A 12,799-nucleotide genomic window follows, 5' to 3' on the forward strand; every position below is an offset into this window, starting at 1 on the left:
GTGCATTACGAATCAGTGATAGCCAAATTACATCTTAGTCACAGAAAATGTAAGGTGTAGGGTGCTGTGTCGAGGGTTCTACATAATTTTGAAACAAGAATGGGATGTAAAAAACAACAACCCCACTAAAAACTTCAACAAAAACAACAACATCCACATGACTAAACATTTTGTGATTGCTGAGTAGTCACTGTTGTTTTTCTTGAGACGGTTAATGACTACATAACCTGCAATGTAATAATATATTTTGATTTGATGTTGGTAAGTGTACATATATATGTCTTTCTTATAGGTTAACTTTTTAATAAAGTAATGTTGAAACCAGATAGAGGTATTATTTCCAATAAAGGCTATTTTGATTTTTTAATAAAAAAAGAAAGAAAGAAATGTTTTATTTAACGACGCACTCAACACATTTTATTTACGGTTATATGGCGTCAGACATATGGTTAAGGACCACACAGATTTTAAGAGGAAACCCGCTGTCGCCACTACATGGGCTATTCTTCCGATTAGCAGCAAGGGATCTTTTATTTGTGCTTCCCACAGGCAGGATAGCACAGACCATGGCCTTTGTTGAACCAGTTATGGATCACTGGTCGGTGCAAGGATTTTTTAATAAAGAAAGAAAGAAAGAAAAACCTTCTGAAAATCCTGGATTAAAATTGCTTTTTGGCCAACGGGAAACAAAAATAACTCTCTTGAATAATGACAATTTGTTAGCCCCCCATCCCCAGCTGTGTAGTAGACATACTCAGGGTTCGAAACTCACAAAAAAATATGATAGCCCCAAAAATTATAATGAATGTTGGCAAATTAAGGTAATAGAACCACGAGCATGATTTTAATGTGGAATACAAATATTAATAGTGGCTCACATGTTATAGCTTTAAAGATCGCCCTGATAATATTATTTAGGCGACTTACGGCATTATTTTTTTAGTATTTAAGTCGCCCAAACATGACATTGGTTGCATTTGGCGACCTGGCCACAGGCCGTTTCCAGCCCTGGACATACTGACAATGATCTAGAATAACATCACGTGTGAATGACATCATGTGTGAACAACGATGTCATTCTTAGGTATTATGTAAGACGCTTTGTGGCACTTACACTCGTTATTGATGTACAATGTATAATTCTATGTATGCTTGTTATCACCCCACCTGTAAACATTATTACAGTTTGTAAATAATATGGGCATGTCTATGGATGGCTAGAAATTGTATGTTTTTGGTGAATAAAAATAATATGTGAAATTAAAAGTAGAAATAAAATGTTTTACTCATTACTGGGAATACGAAAGTGTACAGTAAAATAAACTTAAACCATACAGCTCCCACATGTTGTAAACAAATTCATTATAAAGTTAACCTTTTAAGACAACGACACGGTGTGAATTGAAAACCTGTAATGTAACATCAACAGTGACATAAGCCGATGCAAGGTATGAACAGAACTGGATCACTGCAGGGTGAACGAGTCACCCGACAATTACAGGTTTATCACTGTTGATTCTTTACAGGTTTATCACGCTCCAATCAAAACGCTTGTTACATTGCTCAGCTTATTACTTCACTTTCACAACAGACATCTTACGGCTGTGCCAGCAATGATACACACCTGTTGGAGATAATCTCGTGTTAGATGTGGTATCACAGTGATATCCCACACATGTAGGTTGGTGACTGAAAGACATTGACTGCTTGTTCCGTAGTGATGACATTGATATCACATCAAACCCTCCATTGAAACCACTCACTCTTTATGATATTTAAGTTAACTGTGCAAGTGCTGTAAATAAGTTTTAATCTGAAGAGAAGTTAAAATGTCTTGTTTTGTGAATGTTAAAAATAAAATATACTTGTATCCAGTACATACCATATATTTTTACAATCTGCTATTTTAGAGCTGGGCGGTACTGAAATTTCAGGTTTGTTAACTCTTTCACCACGACAGGCCGGTATACCGGCTTGCGATGCCAGTGCCTCTCACCACGACAGGCCGGTTTAGCGGCTTGTAACACCTGTTCATATTTGGCGCCGGGTGACGCGTCAATATTATAATTAGACAAAATCTCGCGCGACCATAGCTGCCATGTGACACACTGTAATGGCTGTGCCCATGTTCTAGCGAATTTTGAATGAGTTTTTCCAAGTTTATACTGATATTCTGACTGTAATTAAACATGAACCGAGGTGACAAAATTTCGTCTGTTGAAAACAATGGTTGGGATTCAGATGACGGGTTTTCCGATGATGAAATGTGGGATAATATGGACTTTGGTGCATTTGATTTAATCGAGATTGGCGATCGTGAACGAAATGTCATTAAACATGGCAATTTAGAAGAAAATGATACCGATGACGAGTTACAAGATGACTTGCCACTGTTTTACCACGCGCCTGAGTTTACCTGGACACATGAGCCATATTCGGTTACCTGCAGATCAACATTTACTAAAAATCCGGGGCCCGTAAAAGTGTTTGACGTCAACACAAACGCCATAGAGTACTTTTCGCTATTTTATTCCAATACAGTGTATGGAAAAATTGTGTAATTTACCAACATGAATGCCAAAAAAAAGCGTGATACAGATCCTGCTAACAACAAAGGTGTGTGGTATGATATTTCTGTTGATGAAATGAAAGCTTAATTTTGCAAAAGCATTGTAAATATATATTTTAAAATTATAACTGGAATGTTAATTAATTAATTATCCAACAAGAAAAACATTTGTACTGGGTTTTTTTTAAATTACCAGTCCTACCTACTCAAATAGGCGAGTAATATGCATAGTTTACCTGTAATTACCAGATTTATACCTGTTGAATCTTAACATTTTTAAAGTATTATTTTTTTTATCTAGACAGCCGTCCATTCACCTTTCTGGAAATGTATAGCCTATAACTAAAATTAATGATAAAACAAGTAATTTTATCCTTTAACAAACATGATCATAAATCTGCTATTTAAACTCAGTGTGCAGGGAAGGTCAAGACTGTAAAACTTAGTGGTGAAAGAGTTAACAGTATTTTTGGGGTGATTTACCTCAGTATCAGTATTGATACAACACCGATACTGAGCAGTATTTTCGGTATACTCGGCTTTAAATGCATGCCTGAGTTATGTCTCACCCACTAATTTCATCTAAATAAAATTAAATGCCATACACAAGGCCCTCATATTTCTCTTCTTTTCAGCTATTCTGTGTTTGTCAGATATATTGTTAGTACTTTACTGAATGGTGTAAAACATTTTTCAATAACGCAATTTTGGTATTTTAACCTTCTGACTACTGCAGGTGAGATATCTCGCCCGACATCACACCAGTCGACATACTGTACAGTGCATTCCCCAATTCATATTTACCGTCGTTTTGCACACGACACTCGCCGGAAAGACTTGTATAAGAGGAAACAGAAGACAACTCAGCTTCCTGTATCTTTAGATTTTTGTTTTTATTTTGAAAATAGCTTGTAATTTTGAGTTGAAAAGTGGTTTTTGGCAAGTATTTTCACTCGACAACAATGGTGGCACGTCGCGGTCATTTTCATTTTCTGATTGTGACAGCTAATTTAATAATAAATTTGATCGTTTTACCAACAACGAAAATCACCAAATATTGGGATATGAATCGGTGTTCGTTTTTTAAAAAAAAAATTCAGGTAAAAAACCCCACTGTTATCGGGAATAATAAGATATAAATACTGGACTGCTGACCATTTTTTGCTTAAAGGAGTGGACAATTACGGTATTTGGCCTGGTATGCATATTCAACGATATATAATGCACATTATTGCTTAAAGGGACATACCCTAGTTTTTAAACACTAAGGCATATTTTTTACTATTAGAGCCGTTTTTGATAACCTTACTTAGATTTTATTGTTTAGATTATCTATTTCTGTACATGCGAAGTGCTTTTTGGTCATCCTAGTGTTTTTAATATCACAAAATACATTTCTCATGTTTTTAAAAACGCACGTGCGTCTGAGAAGTAACAGCTATGGAGTCCAGTTTTAATCTATTTTAGATGGTATTTCACCATTTTAAAGTCACAGACTCATGTTTCACTTAATTGTAACTTTATTCAAATGTGTTACAGGTTTGTAGATTAACTAAACTTAGTGTTAATTTTCACGGGTTGAAACTAGGGTATGTCCCTTTAATATCAACAAGTATAATCGTATAGTTAATTAATAAAACGGTTAAATGTGATGGCTATTATATATAACGGGCGCAGCCATTTTGTACCATCCCAGTGAATACGCCCTCTGGCGGGCTGGTGGTTACGTAATACCTAACGTGTCACGTCAGGAATTAGTCTTCAAACTGAAGAAACAAAACATACCTGATTTTTGCAGATGCATCGCAATGTTCTGTAATTATATCCATCCTAGTAAGCCAGCTCCAATTACATATTATTTTTCAATACAAAATAAACCACCATTGTCAAAGTGTTGAAATAACTGTATTATGTTTTGTACATAAATTAACCCACGTACTGAAACAATAATCAGAGTGTTTTCTTGGTTAATTGGTCTTTTCTTTCCATGGCCTTTCTGTGGTTCCTGATTGGTAGGTGTATATTCAGACGGTCCCCAAACACTGTGTCTAGACACACTGAAAAGACGTGCCTCTTTTATGAAGATCACAGTGTATTGTGTGGTAATAGAATGGATACACCTCAAATCGTAATGGACATTACCAACCGCCCTGCTTTATTACTGTAAGTAATTCTGTAAAACCCTTGATTAAGTAGACTTTCCCATCTAAAATCACAAAACTGACCAATTACGTCGTCCCAAAGAAAAGTATCACTTGCAGCGTTCAAAATAAGGCTTTTCCGAGCAAAGTGAGATTTGACACGGACAAGCAGACTATGGCTTGAGCTTTTCCATTGGACAAGTGGAAATTTTGGGCTGAAAAACATGTATTTCGCGATTTTGTCACGAAGTACGGAAATCCCCGCGAAAATCAGGTCAATTTAGACAGCTGTTAGTGTACGACTCAGTATCGTAAACATGGAAAGCTGGTTAGGTGTAACACCGAAACCAAAGCCAACCACAGACAGTAGCACTAAACGGAAAAGAGATCAACAGTATGATGCCAACAAACGGCAACGGAGATATCTTTCCTCGTGGGAGTATGGACGATCGTGGCTCCGATACGATGAAAACGAAAATAAAATGTTTTACCTCGCGTGTCAAGAAAACAAACCTGGCAAGGCCGAGAAGGGACCTTGAAAATGAAAATATATAAAAAATACTCTTTTTTTTGTTATATAAATTTAAAACCAATCAAATTAAAGTTTTAAAATTTAAGTTGCAAAAAAAAATGGTATTTCCATGAAAAATTATCTATACGATATTAGGTTACTATGGAAATACCTCAAGCTTTGATAATTTTCGTAGCACAAAAACAGTATGTGATGCATCATACTGAACAAAGTAATGTAGCAACATTATCTATTTCACTGAAGTCACTTGATAAAAGTATATTTTAATAATAGCTTGCCAGCAAAAACTTACAAGTTTTTAGTTATTAACCTTGACCTTAATTACGAACTGCATTTAAATTAAGTGTCAAGAACAATTTCAATTTTTATTATTTTATTTTCTTGTTTGAAAACAGAAAGTGTAGAATAATCTTTATGATTAATTTAATTTTTAATTATTAATATCTAAAATATCAGATGTTATAAATAGTACAAAAAAGGTTCTGTTTTATAATTGAGTTAAAATTAATTCTATAATTTTTTTTAAATTATGAACTTAGTTGAGATATCTCACCTGCAGTATTCAAAAGGTTCATATTACATTAATTTTGTAATGAATAAAAATGGATACATTTGAGTTCAGAATGAATGCATAAAACTGTTACAAAAACATATGGCTTAAACAATGAACATGTATATCAATAAATAATAAGTTTTGTAGTTTTGAGGGTTTTTTTTTAATTCCGTCCTCTCTGGCTTTGAGAGAATGCTGTTAATAAATCCCAATAAATATAATCTGAAAATCATTTATATTTTTATTTCTTCCTCCATTACGCCATATTGAAAAACATTGCCTGTAAACCAACAAATCAAATTTAAATGACCATGGAGGTTAACTGAGATAATAAAGGTAAGTACTGTGGTAATTCAGGCGGACAATTGAAAATTACACCAGACTTGTCCCGTGGACAAGTGAAATTTTTTGCTTATTTCTATCACTGACTTGGGTATCGTGAGTGGTAGTTTTTGCTCGAACTACTAATAGGCCTAATAGTATGCATTTTTTCTTTGGATTTTTAAAAAAAATAAAAATACTATAACGTTCTATTGATGTAACCTGAAATATATTTAATTAAATAGTTTATTATACTATCAAGTCATTTATGTTGTTTTACAAGTCAGGTTGATGAAAGCAAAGCGCCTTGTCGTAAATTACAGCGTTTGTTTACACTGTGCATAGAGAAGATGGACGGAGCTGACGTCACTTCGCCCCAAGCTATACTACTGGACGTCACAAAAACGAAACAAAATGGCTGCCCCCAGTTAGCAGGCATAATCATGGTTTTTTATTAACTCTAAAATTACGCATTTTTCATTTGTTAAAGTGTCAGTATGTGTTGGTGGTCCGGGTATGCATCTTTCCAACACATAAGGCTCTTGTTTGAGTTGACCCTACCTTTAATTCTAGTCAACATTAACTTATCTAAAATATCATAAAAATTATAAAAACCCACAGAAATAATACTTACTGATTCAAATATGAACTTTATTTTATCTATTTATAAATTATTCACGTGAATATATGTGAATATAAATTAAAAACTTATACCCACTCAACGTGGTTTTTGTCAAAAATTAATCAGTAGACAAAAAGGTTACGGTTTGCTCGGTACGGTAAATTGGTACTGACATGATATTGATATATATATATGGTATACCACCCAGCTCTATGCTATTGATAATTGTATTAAACTGGCTTTTCATTTTTCAATACTTTGTAAACAATTAATAAGATAAAATTAATGCTAACTAACAGACACTTGTGTAGTATTCTCTCAAACTCAAACCACTTATAAAACAGAATTATTTCTGCCTGATGAATCTGCCACATTTTCCCCCTATGCACACTAAGTGGAAATTGAATGTAAAAAGATCTCTTGCTACTTATGCCTGTAGGAACAGTCTATGTGGCAGAAAAAGGTATCGAAATGACCATGTTAAACTTAAATACCAAATAACCATAGTTAAATCATTATTGTGCTGAAGTGCCTTTAAACAAATATTCCTTTTCTTTTCATGAATCAGCAATAAGAGAGGAGCGTTCCAAATATCAAACAATAACGAGGCAATACCATCATCTGTGATGCTCGTGGCATAAATCACTTATTACACGTCAACTGACACGTCCTGATTAACACCACGCATGTTAACCATCCAATTAAGACGGGATGACTTCACGCCATTACTATGACAATACCATCCTGGCTCACAATTGCCTCAAGAGGAGCATATTGATTCATGGGAAAATACACTAATTCCCAATACTGGCAATTATGGGCAAGGCACATCACGGCATTCACAAGATGGATACAAGTGTTAGCAGAAGGCATCAATAAAACCATTATGGTATGTTGGGACTTCCAAGTCTCACAGATTTAATACCAGTCTGGAGTCTTGTTAGGTTCAAGAGCGTGACAATTTTAGTCAATACAATGAGGCAAAATGTTATTGTAGTTAAAACACTCTAAAACAGATAATCATATAAATGTCATGGTTAACAATTTTATGCTGGAACAAAAGCTCTCTGCTTTTAACTTGCTGATGATAACACCAATATAGTACAAATACACTTTCATAATCACTTAAATGTAAGTTAAAGCAAAACGCTTCAAAATTTTGTAAGTTAAAACCCCCAACCTACATATATAACACGAATATGAACTGAAAAATCCATCTGCCTCCAGCTAACGTGGTTCAATCAGTTAGTTAATGATAGCGGATTTTATACAAGGCGAGGCCTTGGTAATCGAAGGAGAAAACCTAATTCTGCTTTTCATCACCATACAATGCATACAATTGTTTTCTGAAAACCCTGTATAATTCTGAGTCATCCAAGGATATTAATTGTCTTATGTCATTTGTGCTTTGAGTGCATTCATGTCAACTTGATTTTTTTAATGTACATATCTAAATAAGATTCAAGCATGCTGTCCTATAAACACATAGCTCAGCTATCTGTCCAGGGCAGGTGTTACCGTCTAATTGTTAGTTGGTCGGACAAGTTCACGTGTATGAACTTTTAGATGCAATTAAAACCATGTTTGTGTTGTCAAATGATTGTTTATTTATATCATTATAGTGTGAAAACACAGCTGTACTTTTGTGTATTTGTAATAGACCAAAAAAAATTCAAAAAATCTGTAGGTACCTAGTATCATTTTAATATTTTTTTTAGTACATTATGTGTATTTATATTTAAAATTACAAAAATAATAAGATGACATAACTTTTTTTCTCTTTGTATCTACCTCAAGATATTTGTAATAGTTGTTTTCAGCAATTAAATGTTTTAATAATAACAAGGATAATAAGAATTTTGCGTTCACAGCTAGGTTGAACCTTGGCCTAACACTACAATCATTTAACAAGTTGCAGATGTGTCCCATGAAAGCTTATAACTGGATTTGGACCTTGCACTAGAAAGTGGTGTCTGGAATATCAGGATCTTCACATCCCATGCTGATACAGTAACCACAAATCCTTTGAACTAACTATATACACTGATACTGCCCGCTCTTTGAACTGGTTTCTACTTTCAGTGTCATGAACTTGTTTAAAGAGAAACAGTTCTGAATCAGGTTAAGGTCTGCAATCCAATCTCTCATGCACATGACACATGAGTGGTTACATCGCCATTCCCACTTGGTGTTTGCTGTTTTAACAGACTAGCAAGGTCATTATGCAACAGGTATATGTTGTCTGCCCAGACAGAATGACCTTGTTTAGAGTAGGATGAACTGTGATATTTCACACTGAAGAATAAGCATAATAAAAATGCAGTTCATTTTGCGGGCCACTCAGGAGTGTAAACATGATTTTCAAATCATGTAAGTTATGATGAATATTTTTCTTCTTGTATGGGACTATATCTTGGTATCACCCAATCCCTGGCAGCACTGAACCAGCAATCCATTTCCCATTTGGGGGTCATACACTTTGGAGAAATATACCCACAATGATTTAATCATATATCCATGAAACAGGTGAAATGTTGTACAGGTGGTCCTATACATTCTCACCTGAACCTGAAATATTAATGTTAATATCAACTATTAGACTAAACATACATTTTGACGACAGACATTCACAGAATGTTCAGGTCTGTTTATCAAAACACATTCCATAGTTTGCATGTGCATCATGCAGTTGCCCCGTGCATGTGCGTGGGGTTTCATTCTCGATTTTGACAATTTCTAAGAAGTTTGATTAATCACTGTGGAACATTATTTCTGTCAATCTTTTTCATTCTGTTGATCATACTGTTGTTATTGTTTTGTTTTAAGTCATTTTTATTGTTTGAATTTACGATTTACTGATAAAAAACCCGTCAACTTTCAAATTTCACTTTTGACCCAAATCGTCCTTCAAGATTTTTGGTGGTCATAAAACCTACTGTAATACTGAACTACCGGTTGTAATGTTTCCCCAATTAATTCACTATTATGATATAACCATTTCCCACAGCTAATATACCTTACAATTTTGGTAACTGTAAATTCTTATTACAGTTCCCCCATCTTTTTTTGAAGAGTACACACACACACACACACTCACACACACACTCACACACACAATATTGGAATTGTTTTACACCCATAAATACACCTTTTGTACATTTTATCATTACCTCCCCACCCCCACCCATGTATTCGCACATCAATCGTCAATGCTGAAAGTACATCAGATACAAGAAAACTTTGATTGCATAAATTTCACACTAATAATTATAGAAATAACAAGTTTGTAACCGAACACACTGGCCCATGTATGCTCAAGGCTAGCTTTGGGCGAGTAGAACATTTCATCAAATTATCTATTAAAGTTAAAAAATTGCAGAAACCCAATTATTTTTTAACAAAATATCAATTATTACATACAATTATTTTGCCAAATCAAAAATAATTATTTCAAATTGTTTTTCAAATTTGCAACTGGTGAATATGGCAAGTAGCTCTGCTATCCCCCGACTGTTGGCTACCGCCCCCACCTCTGGTATACTATATATTTAACTGTGCACTTATTCTGAGTTTGACTTGGTACAAAAATAACCTACTGCCTGAGGAGGGAAATAAAGCCAGTGGGTACATGTACCAGTCTTGTGTGAGATGACAGTTTATCTTGAAGCTGTGGAGATTACAGGTAAACAATCCGATGAGACGGCTCTGAAGGAAAAGCTTCTTTAGCTACATATAACTGACAAAACACTTAGCATGGAATCCTCATGCTACATGACTACAGACTGATGATCCAATTTATGAAGAACATCATTACACAGATGCTACCAAGACACTGTGATGTTTCCACTGATATAAGAATAAATACAGCATCTTGAGGGGATAACTTTCCATTTCAGCAAAAAATAATAAAAACATTAAAAAAATAATAAAAAATTAAAACATACCAAAAGAAACAACCCACACAAACACACCTTTACATTTAAATACACTGAAAGCCTATATGGAATGGAGAAAAACAAAGGAGAAATCATGCAATGACAACGAAACACAAAGAAAGAAAAAAAAAAAAAAAAAGCCATTGTTACTTTCATACCACTTGTGTATGAAATCCTTTCTTTTAAGAGCATGAGCAATGTAACTTGTGAGAAAACCCCTCTCAGACCAATCAATACAAGACAGCAATTTGTGTGTTGAGTACCCTTGTCATCCTGCTCATAGCAGATTGGCCAGCGTCAACAAGTTTTAATCCATCAAGACAGAAGCATCATCAGTGTTATCTGTAGATACCTGCCCACACAAACAGACTTGATCAGAGAAACTGACCAGCAATAGCTTATTCCAGCACTGTTTAATTATAGCACTGTCTGAGGTCAACAAAGCATTGGTCATTTGTTATAAAACAATACAGACTTCACATGATTGTATATTCTTCGACCATAACAGAAGATGCTTCATTGGCTAAATATTTGTCAGAAATTAGGTTGCTTACAGAAATGACAAATTTATATGCCCAGATATAATTTAGCGATTTAGTTTTTTTTAAAAAGACTTTTACAAGACCACACCCACCACACTCTCTGGACTTCAAGAAAGACAAGATCCCAGCCTATGTACTTTAATACACATGTATAGCCAAACACCACCTACCGTATATCGCTGTGTATTAGCCGACTCCATGCATTAGCCGACCCCCTAGTTTCACCCTCCAAATCGGCTTTAAAATTATCGACCTTGTATATAAGCCGACCCCCCTATATAAAACTAACCAAGTCAGATGTCTGTGTGGTCTCTACAAAATGACAAAGTACATCTGCTTTCAAACGTCATTTGTCACAGCAAACTTATCCGGAAGCAGTAGCCGATTTCTATTTATAGAAACGGTGTCCGGTTAATTTATTTCTCGTAAAATATAAGTACCAAGATAGCGAAATATACCTAAACATTCTTGATTGCAGCCACACGTTAAAAACACAGTGACTGTTTGCATTGTTGATTGTGCTAATCGGTCTTTTCATTACTAGTCGGCTATACCCTACCATACCCAACCACCCGTGTCGATTAATCCCAAGCCGACAAACAAAACAAATGAAGCTGGAACAATTAACGTGTTCACCGGTTTAGTAAGCAGTTTTGTAATGACACGTGACCTGCGAAGTTTTCCGAAATTGTTTTGATCGGTCACCATTTATTGTTGTTTAAACAGATAAATATTACTAAATAACTTTTAAACACCAACATTTATTAAAGATGAACATATATATACAATTTTAATATCTTTTATTTGTAATAGCTTGTGTTAAAATGCAATATTAAACCTTTATGAAAGCGGAAATGCAGAGCACAATAATGACAATAGATCGAGTCGAGCCGTGACGTCACTATTCTAACTTTACATTTCCAATAAAATGTTGACTCCTTAGATAAGCCGACCCCAGCCTTTGACTTGATAAATTTTGTATCAAAAAGTCGGCTAATACACAGCGATATACGGTATGTACATCAATACACAAGTCATACAAATCACCAGTCTGTCCTTTAATACACATGTATAGCCAAACACCACCTATGTACATCAATACACAAGTCATACAAATCACCAGTCTGTACTCTTAATACACATGTATAGCCAGACACCACCTATGTACATCAATACACAAGTCATACAAATCACCAGTCTGTACTCTAATACACATGTATAGCCAGACACCACCTATGTACATCAATACACAAGTCAAACAAATCACCAGTCTGTACTCTAATACACATGTAATACAAGACCCCAGTTTCTGTACTTCATACACACCTAGAATGCAAGACCCTAATCTCTGTACATTCCCGTTCCATACAGTCTTTGTACTTCCTGATACACACAATATAAGACCCCAGTCTCTATATTTCCTGATACACACAATTTACAAGATCCCAGTCTCTGCACCTCCTGATACACACAATACAAGACCCCAGTCTTTGTACCTCCTGATACACACAATACAAGACTCAAGTCTCTGTACTTCAAAAAAAAAAAGATACACACAATACAAGACCCCATCTTTGTACCTCC

At 34.9% G+C, this 12,799-nt stretch overlaps 1 protein-coding gene across 7 annotated transcripts in view; it reads right to left on the reverse strand.

The window, feature by feature from the left end:
• LOC121367570 (cAMP-dependent protein kinase type II regulatory subunit-like) overlaps positions 1–12,799 on the reverse strand; it is a 92,442-nt gene that overhangs the window by 57,423 nt on the left and 22,220 nt on the right. The gene's annotated exons all lie outside the window — the stretch shown is intronic.

The sequence above is a fragment of the Gigantopelta aegis genome, chromosome 3 (genome assembly GCF_016097555.1).
Source record: "Gigantopelta aegis isolate Gae_Host chromosome 3, Gae_host_genome, whole genome shotgun sequence".
Taxonomy (NCBI): domain Eukaryota; kingdom Metazoa; phylum Mollusca; class Gastropoda; order Neomphalida; family Peltospiridae; genus Gigantopelta; species Gigantopelta aegis.